Here is a 17618-nt window from a genome sequence, read left to right on the forward strand (position 1 = left end):
AAAATGCAGAGACTCTGCATACAAGTTTCCTATGGACAAGAGCTTTCCGGAACGTTTTATCTGCGTTTGCTCACTACAGGGCCTGCTTTTGTTCTGCCCCCTACGGTAGCATCGGGGTGCCTGGCATGGTGGGGCTAAGGAGTCGCTGTGTGCACCAGAGGCCATGTAGGGTGGAAGCAGTAATGCAAAGTCGTTCAAAGTAGGAACTATGAAGGGGCACCTGCGTGGCTCAGTCTGTCAAGCATCTGACTCTTGGTTTCGGCTCAGGTCAGGATTTCACGGTTTGTGAGATGGACCCCCACGTCAGGCTCTGCACCGACAGCACAGGGCCTGCCTGGGATTCTCTCTCTTCCCCCACCCCCCCCCCCAAACTCTCTCTCTAAAAATAAATAAACTTTAAAAAACATATATGGACTTTGGGAATCCCATAGACCAATGCTGAGGCTTTAGTCACTAGCTGTGGGATCATAGATAAGCATGTTGCCTTAACCTCTTCAAACCTGGGTTTCTTTATTCCTAAAATTTAGTCCGTAACAGTGGCTCAGTAATAGTATAATGGTTGAATGCTATGAACTCAGGCAGAGCACTTAGCACTAGTACTTAGCATGTACTAAGCAATCAATGAATCGTAACCAAAGCTGGCTGCTTACTTTAGCCAAGCCCCGTGCAAAATAAAAATGTGGAGTCCCTTGCTCAAGCATGTCACGTGGTTTGTTATTTGCTGTTTAACATCATTCTCTCTTAAGCAGAAAGATACTCACCCAGTAAGTGTAAAATCTTACAGGTACCCAGGGGCACTTCCCATGGCCCAGGAGCAAAGCAAGGGTCGCTACCTCCCAGATTCCCTCCTCCTGCCAGTTGACACACTAAATCGTCTCTTCCCAGAAGTCTGCTGCCCAATCCACAGCAGGCCTGACAACCTAAAGAGATTGCAATTTCTGGGATGAGTGTGGGACAACATGAAGGAGTAGGCCAGAAGCTTATTGCTGCCGAGTCCCCCACTGAATACAATATGGCTCCATCAGCCTGGCCTGAAACGTGGTGTGGGGTACACACTTTTCCTTGGCCCTTCTCGAGAACACCCGCCTCCCCCGCCCCCGCCAGCTCCCTTCTGGGAGTGGAAGGCAGGAGCAGAAAGGCAGAGGCTGGTTGATTCTTGGGGACCCCTGGGAACAGTCCACAGGCATCCGGTCCTGAAGAGGAGGAGTCAACAGGGCGAAGAACCACATATGAGTGGAGCCTCCAAGCCCTAGCACATGCTCCTGTGTCCTCTAGGACTCCACTAGCAGAGCGCTGCTCAAAAATAAAATCGTGAAGGATCCTAAGACATCAGTCCTGGAACATTAAATCCTGAGTATGGGATCCTGAGAGCTGGGCGGTGGGCACTGGTCACACACCCACGATACTAAGTATAACCACTTGGATCACCAGTGCCGCTTTCCGGTTCTGATCCTGCTTTGCCAATAAAGGGTCAGATAAGTTTGGGTATCGCACTTAGCTGTTCAGGTTATTGGAGCCCCACAAGTAAAATGAAGGGATAGATGGTGTCTAAGTGTTCGTTGTTACTAAGCTTTTCTTTCTTTTTTTCTTTGTTAAATTCTTTTATTTTTCCCAGCTTTGCTGAGATATAGTTGGCATGCGGTGTGTACATTTAAGGTGCACAACGTCATGATTTGATATATATGTTATTGCAGAATGATCACCGCAATAAGGTTAGTTAACACATCCATTACCAATTTACGTGTGTGGTGAGAACAATTAAGATCTCCTCGCTTAGCGAATTTCAAGTATGCAATATCATATTATTAACTATAGCCTCCACGGTGCACACTACAGCCTCGAGTTTATTCATCTTATAATTGAAAGTGTGTATTTTCTGGTTGGTATCTCTCCATTCCCCCCACTCCCCACTCCCCTGGTGACCACCAATCTACTCTCCGTTTCCATGAGTTCAACTTTGGGAGATTCCACATATAAGGGAGCCCTTACCATCTTTCTGTGCCTGATTTATTTCACTTAGCAAAATGCCCTCAAGGAGGCAAATAACAGGTACTCCTTTGTTTCTGCTGGATCATATTCCGTTTTATAATATAACATGTTTTCATTATCCCTTTGTTGATGAACACTTATGTTTGCATGTCTTAGGCACTGAGCATAATGCTGCAATGAACATGGGAATACAGAGATCTCTCCAAGATAGCAATTTTATGCCCGTCAGATATGTGCCCAGAAATGGAATTCCTGGGTCACACGCTAGTTTTGGTTTAACTTGATTAAGGAACCTTCATACTGTTTTCCACAGTGGCTGCACCAACATACATTCCAACCAACCCATAAGGGTTCCCTTTTCTCCACACCCTCACCAGCATTTATTATCTCTTGTCTTTTCTTTTTATGATTATTTTAGAGAGGGGGGAGGGGCAGAGGAGGAGAGAGAAAATCATAACCAAGCTCCATGCTTGTGAATCCTGACGTGGGGCTCAATCCCCCCCCGGGGGGATCCTGACCTGAGCCAAAATCGAAAGTTGGATGCTCACACCCACGCACCCCACCACTTGTCTTTTTGATAATAAACATCCTAACAGAAGTGAGATGGTCTGGATGTGGTGGTATTGATTTTAAGAAGTGTTCTTTAAGGGCAGGGGCTACGTTGTAATTATTTTTGTAAACCTCATGGTATGTTGCCCACAAAGGTATTCAGCAAATACACGTTGATTTATATTCAGTCACAGGCCCTATTTCTGTGACAAGACCACACTTTCCTTGAGAAAGAAGCCATGTCTTAAATACCTCTTCAGGAAGACAGCTTTACAGAATAATATAAAAATGGATGCTGGAATTGACCATAGACTTTACATCCTCGCTCTATTGTCTGCTAGCTGTGTTATCTGGAAACAAAAAACCCTGAGGTTCTGGGCTTTATACATGTAAAACAGACCAAAAATACCTATAATATGGAGCTGGTTAGGGCTTTAATATGATAATGCATAGTAGGTACTTTATGTCAGCAGGTGTTTCATAAATGGAAGATCTCTTGTTAAAACTTAGTCACTGTATGCAAATTGGCTTTTTTTGAGTTAACTAAAACAAAAGCCTTAATGTGTTTTGGGTCAGTTATTTTATTTGTATAAGTGGCCTAGACATTGTTCCCATGCGAATGACTTGTATGGGACCCGATGAAAGGGACTTCACTACCAAACTCACCACGATGTCCTTCGAAACCATTTGGGGGTTAGCTCAGTGTCAAGTTCTAAAGCTCTAAAGCCGTTGTAAGTCCCGTTTATGTCCCATGGCAGATAAGACGGAACACTCACGTGCAGGAAGGATTGACAATAATACAATGAATGGTCGGCCAGCTGTCTCGCATGCTTATTCATCTGGCCTCTTAACTTTCTGAGCTCTTGGACACGCTCCTTAAAGATTCTTGTGTGTGTGTGTGTGTGCGTGTGTGTGTGTGTGTGTGTGTTTTATTATTTGTAATTGTTTTTAAACAAGCAAAGGGGAAAATATAAGAGAGAGAGACACACACAAAGCAAAACAAAACATAACAGGTCACAGAGTACTGTTATGCTCGTACTTCATGGAACTCTCTAGGTCAGGAAAGAGCCAAGCCAATAAGTGAAAAACTACTTTCTCTGACTCGTTTTCTTGTCTTTTCATCTCTGATCAGATACTGACTATTTAGCAAACAGTCATTCTTGTAGTGACATACATGACAGAAACAAAATGAACTTGTCCAATGATGATGGATGGTGAAGCAGGATTATGATTCGCGGGTCTGCAGTCAGTGATGTCTATGGAGTTATTTTCTCACTACTCAGGTGCGAAGGTGTTCAGGCCACTGGAGCAGTGGGAAGTAAGAGCTTTTCTTAGCCTGAATCAGGCCTGTTCTTTATTGTCTGGCTTTGCCCACAAGAGAATTAGCTTGATAGCATGTTTCTTTGCAATCATATATTCACTTTTCTGTCACTCTCATTAGACGGTAAGCTAATGAAAACCAAGCCCTTATTTATTTTTTATATATACACTTATTTATTTATTTATTTTAAGTTTTATTTATTTATTTTGAGGGAGGAGAGGGAACATGAGCAAGGAAGGGGTTCAGAGAAAGGGAGAGAAAGGATCCTAAGCAGGCTCCGTGCTATCAGTGTGGAGACCGATGTTGGGCTCAAACCCACGAACCGCAAGATCATGACCTGAGCCGAAATCAAGAGTCCAATGCTTAACTGGCTGAGCCACCCAGGCGCCCCCATACTTCTTTATTACATTGTCATGGTTGCTTCAATCCCTGGCGCAGGATATTCAGGAAGGAAGGGTTAAAAGGAAGGAGGGAAGAATTGAAGAGAGTTTTATGAGCTTTTCACTAATTTTTAAGGAGACTCAACTGCCATTCATATGAAACAGTTGGACTTTGTATAAACTTTGGAATAGGTTTGAATACTTTCTCTATTTGGTGTAATAAATGTTACTTAATGTATATGAAATAATATTGTACAAAAAGTGACCATACCATGGCTCCAAATATCCTTTACAAATCCATTATGACACAGTAGTATGTGTGTGTGTGTGTGTGTGTGTGTATATATATATATATATATATATATATATATATAATCATTCTGTACATAACCCAGGTCGAATGGTTGTGTTGAGGACATGTTTGATACATAAAACACAGTTAAAGACTTCTAGAAATTTTTATTTGTTGCAGAATACCTACTTGAGGAATGTTAACTATAGCATAGTTCTGCTCTGTTTTATTTTGTTCCAAGTAACTTGGTAGTTAGCAAACAAATATTGAGCTGGGAGAGGTACAAGAAACTAGAAAGCACAAAAGGAAGACACAAAGTAATAAAAAGAACGAAATTTGATTCTAAGGAGCTTTATAGACTATCAGTAAATAATGCTCAATGAAATAACAAGCAATTTTTGTTACTAAAAACAGAGCAATGACGTTTTGGATTCTTATCTCTCAGTTATCAATAAGTTTCTTTTGGCCATGCATACATGATGATGTGGAACGTGTGTGCATGTGTATGTGTGTGCATGTGAGCGTGTGATAGAAGCTATACAACCCAATTGATAAGCTTTAAAATTTACTGGGTTTTGGTATGGTCAAATTGCAAGTGACAGGAACCACTCTAAGCTGTGAATGATAATCTCTTAATGTGAGGATATTATACAATAGCAAGAAATATGATGCATTAAACGATGGAATGAGTATCCTCTTAAGAGCATTGCAAATGCTGCCAGCCTCTGTGGCAGAATCCATTGGATGGCTTTTGCATTTTGCTGAGTTTGCAGGCTGCCTGAGGCCCTGTGGTTATGCTGTTACTCAGCGGGCAATGACACGCCGGGTTGCCAGAGAGGTGAACACAGGGAATCACATCAAAACATTGAGACCACAAATTCAGTGCCTCATCTACACGTTGTGAAAACGGAAAAGAATAACTATCTTCACCTGCTTCTGCTTGCTATTTTTCTAAGGGCATTTTTGGATGATTTTTATCCTCTTTTTTTCTGGGAAGGAAAAGAAGAATTCGCCTCTCCCTTCTCCCTAGAGTAAGCCAGTGGAAAGAGCTGATATTCTGTTGCTATTAAGCAGTTCCCACCATGGCTAGTGGAAAGACCTTTCCACTTAGTAAACATTAAAACAGGAAGTGTTATGTAACTAAAATACATGCAGTAGGGTTGAAATGCTTTGTTAATACTGACTCTAGACAGGAATATGCGATCTGAAAGTAAGAGAACATTAATACCTCTTCGGTGAGTTGTACATAGGAAAATGCTAATAGTACAGAAAGAAATTCTACAACTTTCTGAAAGAAAATAGGAAAATACCTGCCTTGTTCAATTTGGGATATGATAAGACACAAACCCTTTTAACACAGGCATTGGCAACTCCTTCTTTGTTTCCTTTTTTCCCTTCCTTGCTTCAGGCAATGCACCATCAAAAATGTATCTAACATCTATTCTGCCTCAGTCATTTTGTTAGGTCATTAGGACACAAATATTAATAAATCAATAATCCTTACACTTGAAGGTCTCAGAGTCAATGTGCTAGATATCAGGAAATCACTATGTTTCCTTAGTCTCCAGTGTTCTTAGCTTTATTACTGAAGTGATGAAGAACAAGGTTTTTTGTATGATTTTTTTTTTACTACTTGTTCATACAATCAGCCTTGGGTTTGGGGAAGGATCCAAAAACCTTAGTTACATTAGCCTGAGCTGAACATTAAGAGTATGCTTATCTAAGAAATGTACCACTAGGAGGTGTGTTTTTGTCCAGATGAGGGCATTAGATGTCTTCAAGGCTGGCTCATCTCTTTTGGTCATCAATCAGCCCTTCTAGAAAGACAGCTGTGGCATCCACCCGCAGGGGCACTTGGGTATCCCCCCAAGAGGCAGCATATCTTCGGGAACCTGCCACTTCCCAGCTGTTTCGCTCCTATCAGTCTCATTTTGCTGTGTATAAATTGTTATGCCAATAATCTTAATATCCGCCTTGCAGATTTATTTTGAGGCTGACGTGTGTTAAATAGGGTCCACCAGATAAGAGAATATTCACCTGAATATATTTCAAGAAAGTTTTATTCTCCTCTGTTGGACTGTATTTTTTTTTCGTTATGATATAATCCGTTAACGAATCCAAAGAGTAAATACCAACTTAACTATTAAAAAAAAAAAAAGCTTCACTAATGACTCTAGCTGTGTCGCATGGACGAAGACACTCCAGAGAGTTATAAAATGCCATCAACAAACACTCATAACAATATCAACATCCTAGTAGAATTGGCTGAATTTCATGAAGAATATCTCAATATATTTCTTAGAGGAAACTCTAAGATTCAAATTAAGAGACTGTAACATAAAGAGAATGCTTACAAGTGATGTTCATACATGAACTCTAGCTTCCGTTTACCTGGTTTGGATATTTGGTTGGAGGAGGAAAAAGAGGCTGAGGAGGACGAAGAGAAAGAGAAGAAAATGAAGCGTATGTAATATTGACATTATTTTACTTAAAGATAATATCTTTCCTCATTTACCTGGTCAGTTATTTGAAGTCTTTTTTTTTTTCTCCAAATTACTCTTCTTAATCTAAATATAAATATTTTAAATAAATATTTAAACAACTAAGAATAGAAATAACTCAATAAGCACAAGTGACTTGGTTTAACCTGAAGATAACAGTAGACACTAAAAGCATATAGGATATTTTTTTGAAATATTTATGTAGGAAGAAGGTAGGTTAATAGTAAAATTGTAGGATAATAAATCTATATATAATTTGTAAAAAGTTCACTTGTAATAAATGACCCCACAGGCTTGCAGTGAAATAAATCTAATTATTTATTGAAATGATATAAAAATAATGAAGAAAGTCATAATTCAGAAAGAAGATAAGGCAATCGTGGAAAGGAGGCAGCATGAGACTAGAGCAAATAAATCATGTTATATCAACTTCATAATACTACCCAAATTAATAAGTTAATAAATACAAAAAGAACAGTGTTAATATTGCATGTGGTTTTTACATTTAAGAAAGCACTTTGTATTTTAAGAAAACATTTGAGATTGTTCAAGTGCAGTCTAATTTAACATATTATTTGGAACAAGCTACTTGTTTCTATCTTATTGCTGACTAGTTTGTGTGTCACGTATAGATGAAAGAACAAATATAATATGTTGATGAAAATAGTCACATTCTAATGCATTCACATGTCAACATGGAACCAGAAACATGATTAAATCAAAGAGCTTTTCTGCGCCTAACTGGGCTAAGTGGTCTATAGTGATTGCATATTAGATAAACAGTCTTACCTGAGGTGGAGTTTGAATCCACTAAGAGCATGAAGAGGCTGTCAACTCAATTCACCAATCATCCAATACTTTCTACTTGTGCTCTGGATTCTTCCTTCTTAAAATCTCTGTTTCTCTTTTACAGTAAGTCACAGTATCACTGTTCTGCATTCTGAATAAGATGATCTTTTAATATATTTTATGTAAACTTTATTGTAATGTAATTCAGACACCATAAAATCTACCCATTAAAGTGTATACATTAGTGATTTTTTTTTTAATGTTCATGGATTTCTACAACCATCACCATTAGCTAATTGTGAAACATTCTCACTACCTTAAAGGAAACCCTGTATTCATTATCAGTCATTCCCCATTACTGTCTGCCTTGAGTCCCCAGCAAACACTCTTCTCTTTCTTTATGGATTTGCCTATTATGGATAATCTATACGTAGGGAATCATACCATCGTGGCCTTTCTGAATGGCTTCTTTTACTTAGCATGATGTTTTCAAAGTTCATCTGTATTGTCACACATATCCTTTATTTCTACTCATTGATGAATAATATTCCACTGAATAGATATGTCGTACTTGACTTACCCATTTGCCAAGCTGATGCTTCTTTGGGGTGTTTCTCCTTTTGGCTATTAAGAATAATTCTACTATAAACATTAGTGTTTATGGTTTTATAGTTACATTTTGGGGAGGGTGGCATTTATTTTCATTCTTTTTGGTATGTACTTAAGGATATAATTTTGGGATCATGTGGTAAACTCAGGTTTAGCAGTTTTAGGACCATCAAACTGTTTTCCATAGTTGCTGCAACATTTTACAGTCTCATCTGCAACACTGTCTGAGTGTTTATTCCACATCCTCCTCTCCACTTGTTATTGTCTAGTCATACTGTGGGTGTGATGTGGTATCTCATGTGGTTTGGGTTTGCATTTCCCTAATGACTACTGCCTTTGGGTATTTTTTCACGCGTTTATTGGCCATTTGATTATCTTCTTTGGAGAAATATCTATTCAAATTCATTGTCTCTCTTTGAATCAGACAATCTTCTCCTTGTTGAGTCATAAGTCTTCTTTACATATTCTGGAATTCGTTTCCTGGTAATATCTATGATTTGAAACAATTCTCTTTGTTTTTTTATGGATTGTCATTTCATTTTCTTGATGTCGTCTTTAGAAGCACAAAAATTTAAAATTTTTACAGACTCTAGTTCATCTCCTTTTTTGTTGTTTTCACTTTTGTTTTCATAGAAAGCATTGGCTGAGACAATATCACAAAGGTTTATTTTTTATTTTAAGAGTTTTAGAGTTTTAGTTTTTATATTTAGACTTATGACCCACTTTGAGTTAGTTTTCATATATGGTTTTAAGTAGGGAGCCCAACTTCATTCTATTACATTCTATTATAGTTGCTCTAGCAACATTTGTTGAAAAGTGTATTCTTTCCTTTATTGAATTATCTCAGCACCTTTGTCAAAAATCAATTGAGCACAAATGCAGGGTTTGTATATGCATTGTCAGTTATAATCCAATGATCTTTTTGCTTATTTTTATGCCAGTACCACACTGTATTGATTACTGTAGAATTGTAACAGGTTTTGAAATCACAAAGTTTGAATCATACAACTTTGTTCTCTTTCTTCCAAGATCATTTTGGCTATTCTGAATGCATCATTTTTGTTTGAATTTTAGGATCAGTTAGTAAGTTTCTGAAAAAAAGAAAAAAAAAGCAACTGGGATTTTGATACGGTCGTATTGTATCTGTTGACTAATTTTGGGAGAGTTGCCATCTAAGATATTAAATCTTCCAATCTATGAACATCAATTCCCTTCACTTCTTTAATTTCTTTCAGCAATGTTCTATGCTTTTCAGTATACAAGTTCTATACTTTTGCTGTTAAATTTATTCTTAAATATTTCAATATTTTGATGTTATTATAAATGGAATTGTTTCCTTGATTACATTAATCTGAGCCCTGTCCTCAGTCCTAAAAATTGATGAAGTAATTATAAAAATATAATTCACAATATTCCTTGATTTAAGTATAATAACTAACACTTAAGTATTATTTATTACACAGCTGGCATTATCCTAAATATGTTACATATATTCATTAATGTAGTCTTTATGCCACACTATGAGATACCATCTTACAAATGAGACAGAAGGAGGTTAAGTGATCCTTTCTGATTAAAACGACAAAACAACACCTGCATATTCCCTTATATCTTTTAGATCACTTATAGTTTCACTGGATTTTTCTTCTGCTCCCTACTTTCTCTATTGTCTTTCGCATAATATCACTTCTTCATGTTAGTTTATTTTGGATTTTGTCATTCCTGCCTTATGAAGCTTGACTGTTGACTGGAACTCTCTGTCCATGTGTAGGACTTACTAAATGGGCCTCAGTGTAAGGAAACCCTTGCTTTTCACAGGGAAACCACATTACCCCACACAAAGATGCCTATGGTTTTTATTTGTTGGCTCTTCAGCCTTTCCGAGAATGGACCTGCTAATGTCCTGTTGAAAGGTGCGTGTGCTGAATATAGGGATTGTGGAAGCAGACTAGAAGAAAAGGATCTGAGCTGCCACTATGTTCTGGTTGTTAGATTTTCAGTGAATCCTCATTTTTTGTGTGAAAACTCACCTTCACTTCCTCTTTTACTTGTGCCCCTGACTTAAAGGCTCTGGTGTTTTTGTGTGTTTGTTTTCAGTGAATGAACGTATAAGGGGGGATGGCTGGCTGGAAGGGAAGAAAGACAAAATGAGAATTACCTTGTAAAGCGTCTATTTCTAATAGATTTTATATTGTCCTCTGTTGTCCTGATGTGTCTTCCTCATCTGCTAAAGTACTTGTATTTTCTAATTCCAAGCCTTCCTGATCTAACGACAGAAGTCACTAGATTATGACATGGAGCCACTCCATTCAGGAGCTTATGTTTCAGCCCTTTCAGGTGTATTGTCAGTTATCATAACTTCTGAACATAAATTCGCATTTCTCATTTACCATGTTTCCCCTTCCATTTTTAATATCCTAGTGGGTTTATCTATCTTACTCTTGTTTGTTCTCAGTTTAGTAGTGTTAGAAGGGATCTTAGAGATCAAGCACATAATCCATCCACCACAATCAACTACAAGTATCTGAGACACGTCTCTGTCTCTTGTAACTATGACAATGTTTGGCACACAATATGGAATTAATAAATTATTGGTGAAGCCAATTGAATTGAATGGTACATAGTTTGAAAAAATGGTTTATAACCACTGTAACTAAATATCATATTTCAGTAAAATTACAATGGAATGACGTGGAAAAAAAACCACATTTTTTGTTGTTGAATTGTATACATTAACTGCTATATAGTCAAACTATGTGGAGTAAGAAAGCTCCTGGAAATAAAGACGCTTGGTCAATAAAATCTAGAACCCCGTGCCAGATGGCTGGGTATTCGCTGACTATTCATGCTGATTTCATTGTGGTAAGTTTGTTGCTTGAAAGCCACAGCCCAGTTATCCAATGGATTCAGTGTTCAGTTGAGACACTGAGACTCAATTCTAAATAATGTTGTATAGAATGAATCAATATATGGTACAAATCTTGCCCCTCCTTCAAAAATCCACCCTTCCTTTTGAATGGATATCAATATCCAAAAAAAACCAACAACAACAACAACAAACCTGTGTTAAAAATTATGGAGTCTATGTCAGACTTGGTCCCTGATGACATCACAAAAGAGAGATCCCTCATCTCTGACTTTTGCATCAATTAAACAAAATAGAAATAAGAAGGTATCCTATGTTATTGTATAACACTAGGACTTGAAAGTTTGTTATTAGCATTATCCTAATAATGAAAATAATGAATATAATGCCACCAATATGTTATTCATAGGAAATAAGTGTGAAATTGGTTTGAAGATAGGTTAGTATATAGTGTAATCTCTGGACAGTTCACAAAGCCCATCTGCCTTCCTCAGTAATTACTTCTACTAAGAAATCCTGAAAGGAAAGCATTTTGATTAAATATTTAAAAATACATATTTCTGTTTATTCTGCTGTGTGTATGCGTGTGTGTTGTGTTGTTTTCATCATTTTCTTTTTCTGCTTAAAAAGACAAGGACATTACTCAGTGATTAAGTCTTTCCTTGAGATGAAGGTCACACACTACTGGCCCAAATCCAGATATAGACTCTAATTATCATTTAATTGACTAGAATTGAAAAGCATTACAAAACTTCACATCAAAATCTGGAATTTTCCGTCTCTGTTGACAATAAGATCTGACAAGGGTGCGTCATTTCAACATGGCCGCAATCAGCTGGAGCTGACTGGCTCTTTTTCTTTGATAAGGTGTCTGTTTTCATTTCTCCTTAGGTGCAGCCATTCTCTCAATGTATACACGCATCCTTCCTTACACCTCATTCATGTTACCTGTCTTGTCCCAATAGGAATTTGGATCACAACCATTTTTGCAATGATTAAAAAAAAACTCTAGACCATTTAGTCATAAAACAAAATATATTTAGTTTGTTTTCTGGCACTTGAATTTTATAATTGTTACACAGATTTATTATCATCACATAGAGCTTGCATCTGTGATTATCTTAGCTGAGTGTCAGAAAGGTGGATTGCTATTATGATCTTACTTCTGTGTATTAGTTCATATTTTTTAAAAAACTTGTTAGTTACATTTTGTCTCATCTACTTATCTGCTAGCGGGAAACATGAAGCAGTGGTTGTGTTTAATCTTGAAATGGAAAGTCAATTTAAAAAATATAAACTATTAACCATATGTGGGCCTACATAAGCCTCATAGGAAGAATATGTATATTATACATCAGACTTCCAAAGGTATTTAGAAGAAGTTGTCATCGACTCACACATGTGCTCAAATTTCCAAATATTCTTAATACCATTTTCAGATGTGAACTTGGGGAAATCAGTGTTCTTTTAATTTTGTGTAGTGTTTAAAATAGAAATGAATTTTATTTATTTTATTTTTTTCTGTTTGGCTGCCCAGGGTGTGGGGAATTCGTAATTGTACTAGTTAGAATGTGTTTAGTTTCAAGCAATAGAAAACTTGAGTTCAAAGACCTAAACAAATAGGGGTTTATTTTTCTTATATTACAAGAAGTCTGCATCTTGTTTTTGCTGGCACTGATTCAGTGGTCCTATATTAACAGTGTTTGCATCTGTAATTTTCCTATCCTTGCTACAGTCAAAGCTGATTGCTATGACTCCAGGCCTCATGCCCACTATCGAAGCAGGGCAAGGGGATGAGAGAGAGAGATGACATCAGTTGAAATTATCTTTATTACCAAGAAAAGCAAAAACATCTCCAGAAATCCATCTACATAATTCAACATATGTCTCATTGGTTAGAAAGATTTCAGATGGCCACTTCTAACTCAAAAAGAAGCCTAGACTAAAAATATTTAGAAGAGATGGTCAAGGGAAAAGAGACAGGAATGAGTTTTCAGTTAGCCAACGATTTGTATGTGCCCATAAACCATATGGGTTATGATAGGAAAGTGTGTGCTATTTCCTACTATAGTAGAATTAAAAAGCACCAGATACTGACTTACCCAGTCACTCTTGCTAAGCATTTGCTCCCCTGCCGGTTTCTGACTGGATGTTTGCTACGGAGTAGAGGTAGTCAAGCAGGAACACTGAGTTCTAAGACCAGTAATGTGAATAATGCAGTAGCAATTTCTAGAGGCCATAAAGCAATAAAATCAGTGCAAACGATGGCAGCCAGTAATCAGTACCAATACTAGACTGATTTGGGCCATGGTGTGTCTGCGGTTCTGATACCCAGCTTACCTTATTGCTGTCTGTTCCCATATCTGATTCTGTAGACTTCTTGGATATTACTTCTGTGTTGAATCCCTTATTTGTTTCATGCATCCAAGAAGGTAACATAGAAGTTGGAACAGATAGTTGTTATAAGCCAAAGACATTCGCAGAAATAAGGAGAATCTGGGATTTGTTACTTGGAATTAGTTCCGACTAAAGGCAATTTTTAAACGTCTAATAAGCATTAAGGGATGGGTGTCTGGCAACCCATGAAATGCAATAGGAAATGAAAAACAATTATGTTATTATCAATGGTCACCTGGAAGAATCGCCAATTGAAGACAATGTTTAAAAAGTCATTGGGCATCAGAAATAAAATTCAAGACTGTAGAGTGGAGTGATTTACTCCAATGGGACCTTAAAACAAATAAATAGATGGATAAGTTCAAATTCTTATGTTGTTGTTGTTGTTTTCAAATGCAGGTAGAAGACCAGAAAATCCCTGTGCTTCTGTGAAACAATTTTTGTCATAGAGCCACTAGACCAAGAGCGAAAACCCAGACACAAAGTTTGGTTCTGTGGATTGTCAAATTATATTAATTGAGTTCACAACGTCTCAAGAAAGTTAGGGCACTGATAAGGAAAGAATGGCCAATAATCTTTAGAAAAGGGGCATATGTGAGGAATCAGAGGATCATGAGTACCAAAACTCAATCCGCTCTCAGACTTCCTTAGCAATAGGAGTGACCACTTTTTTCAAGTCACTGAAGCTGTCCCCTGCTTTGGTGAAAGACCTTGAAAGGTTTGAGATGCAGAGGTTTAGTGATTCCTGGGCTGGAAAGGATTGTCAAGGACTTACAAGGAAGCTGCATGGACAGTTGATCCTATGAGATTTAGAAAAGAATTATGTATATGGAACTCTCAGAATTGACTCAGAGGGTAGGAAAATTTGTGTCCTATAAGTTTCTCTCTTTGCAAAGATGTTCCCACTTTAATGAGGTTCTTAATAACCAAGGGAGACAACATAACTTTTATAACAATATGAGGTAGTATTTTTTCCATTCACTCTAGAAATTCCTAAATTAGATCGTGAACAAATAAGCAAATTAACCACGGTAGTAAAAGTGTATAAAGTATATTGCAAAAGTTCACCTATCTAATGCTATTGATGACTGTTATACTTTCCGAGAGGAATACCCAAAGACCCAATATGGCAATGTCCACCAAAGAGACAAGATAACCACCTGCTGCATTTGGCCTCCTTCTACCAAGGTTGAGGTAACAATTTGCCCTTACTAGAAGAGTCATATTCTGGATTTGGTTTTGCTTTTTCCAGCTTAGAGGCAAAGATACTTTAAAACAGTAGTAACATCCCACATATATTAGTATGTTTGGAGTGTCATAGCAATATACCATGGAAGGGGTGGCTTACACAACAGAAATTTGTTTTCTCACAGTTTTGAAGCCTGGGAAGTCTGAGAATAAGGTTCAGCAGGGTTCAGTTTCTGGTAAGAATGGTCCTGCCAACTTGAAGACAGCTGCCTTTTTGCTATGTCTCCACATGACTGAGAGAGAAAACTCCGGTTTCTCTTCTTTTTATAGTGACACTAACCCTGTCAGATTAAGACCACAGCCTTACCATCTCATTTAGCTTTAAAGACCCTGTCTCTAAATACAGTTGTATTAGGGGTTCATGCTTCAACATACACATTTTGAGGGCACAAAATTCAGTCTACGGCATCACGCACCACTGTTGTTGACCTAGGAATTCTCTTTACCGATAAACAAAAAAAAGTGCATAAACATATAAGCAAGAGAATGAATATATAAAGGCAATGCATTGATACACATTACGGTTGTACGCCCTTTCATGTACCCATAACTCAGAAACAGCTGACCATACAGAATGACAGGATGTCTTCTAATGTCTTTGTTATGGCACGATTGTCCGAAGCCACCTTATGTTGTTTGGAACCACAGCTGATTGATGATGTTGTTTTTCTTGTAGCCAGTATTCATAGACACGGGAACTAAGGGGGGAAAGTAGGAGTGTCAACTTTTTCTATTATATATATTAATCTACTCACAAATCTTTTCCTCACGACTCTGAATTTTTGTAGTTCAGAGGTTTTATTACACAAGGGAGAAAAACATCCCTTAGTGGACTTAGCAGGATCCAGTTCTATTAAACTGAAAGCTAAATTACCACAGGTCATTTGGGGCCTTTCCTGCCAACAGATGAGGACAAAAAGGCTTTAATAGCCTGATATGACTGATCCTGGCTATCAAAGTGAGGTAGGATTGCTGCTATACAGTGGAGACAAGAAGGAAAATACATGTAACTAAGGGCTTACTGTATAATATTTAAGAGCTATCTTGCTCGGTGCTAAAAGCTGATGAAATTCTATAGCAACTATAGATGGGGCCAACAAGAAATCTAAAACAAAGGTTTGGATCACCTCTATAAAAAAACAACAACAGGCTGAGGTCCTGATTGAAAGAAATGAAAATAAATATGAGCTTCTTAGTTGAGGAGGTAAGCTGTAAATTTTAAATATCGGCTAGGAACCGCTCTGGGAATGAGAGACGTAATGCAGATCTTTCTCTCTCTCTCTCTCTCTCTTTCTCTCTGTGTGTGTGTGTGTGTGTGTGCGTGTGTGTGTGTGTGTTTGATTTAAATCATTTATAACACCACTTCATTCCAAAATGCAGCGTTTATTTAAAAAGCATGATACTCTTGGGGTAGGCCTGGGTGGTTCAACCGGTTAAGTGTTCACCTTCAGCTCAGGTCATGATCTCATGGTTCATGAGTTCAAAGCCCACCTCGGAGTCTATGCTGACAGCTCAAAGCCTGGAGCCTGCTTCGGATTCTAGATCTCCCTCTTTCTCTGCTTCTTCCCTGCTCACACTCTGTCTCTCTCAAAAATAAATAAACTTAAAAAAAAAAAAAAGCATGATGTTATTGAAAAGCTGTAAGCGGGGCATATACCCTGAGTTGTTGTTTCAAGTGGGTCAAAATTGAATCCTCAGCATTTTCATACCTAATTCCATAGCTGACAGCAGTAACATATGAGTTGAGAAAAGATTCAGAGTAATTTACAAGGTTTTTCAGAAACAAACCATTTTTCTAGAGAAATGAACCCAGTTTGTTGGCTTCTGGAGGATTAAACTCTAACCAATTAGAATAACTGATCATAGATAATTAAAAGCCTCTAATACTGATGTGTTAATATCTTATAAGTTTCTGATGTATGGATTACTTTGTTGGCTGTTCCAACAAGATGTACAAGCATATGAACTTACTTGTTCTGCTAATGATGAAACAAGCCTAGGGAGATTGCAACCATAATCTCAAAGCTATTAAATGGAGAAGCTTGAACTAAAATATGTGGTTCAGAATCCAGATCAATTTTTTTTTACCATGTGACATTGATAGAGTTTATAGACATACTAAAAAAACAATACAATTGACCCTTGTAAATAAACTCATGCAACTTTGATAGCTTTGTTGCATGAATATTTTCCAAAGTTATCTTTGAAGCTAAGCATTAGGATAGTCATGATTTATGAAACAGCAATGATTAAACATAATTTTTGGTCACATGTTTTATGTTCCCTCTCTCTTCCTGGATTATATGATGATGAAAACCCGAAAAGGGTTTACATTTGGGGCACAAGGAAAGAAGGCGTTTTAACTTTACTCCTTCATAATGACACTACAATTTTTTAAAAATGTTTTCCTAATTCAAAATAATTCATGTCATTCTGTTTTTAGAAGTTATTTAAAAACACATTTAGCAATTCATGTTGTGGGGAGACAATCTTTGGAATTGTCACTTGCATATATCATTGATCCACCATGATATTTTCCTGAAAAATAACTTTGTATGGTTATTAAGTACCCATTTTCACTTATACTTATGGATACAAAAAGCTTCTGCTGATCTCTCCCCCACTTGTTTTCTTCTTGTATAAAAATTCATGAAATGAAAGAACCATGTCCTCACCT

This window comes from Neofelis nebulosa, chromosome 7, assembly GCF_028018385.1.
Source record: "Neofelis nebulosa isolate mNeoNeb1 chromosome 7, mNeoNeb1.pri, whole genome shotgun sequence".
NCBI lineage: Eukaryota > Metazoa > Chordata > Mammalia > Carnivora > Felidae > Neofelis > Neofelis nebulosa.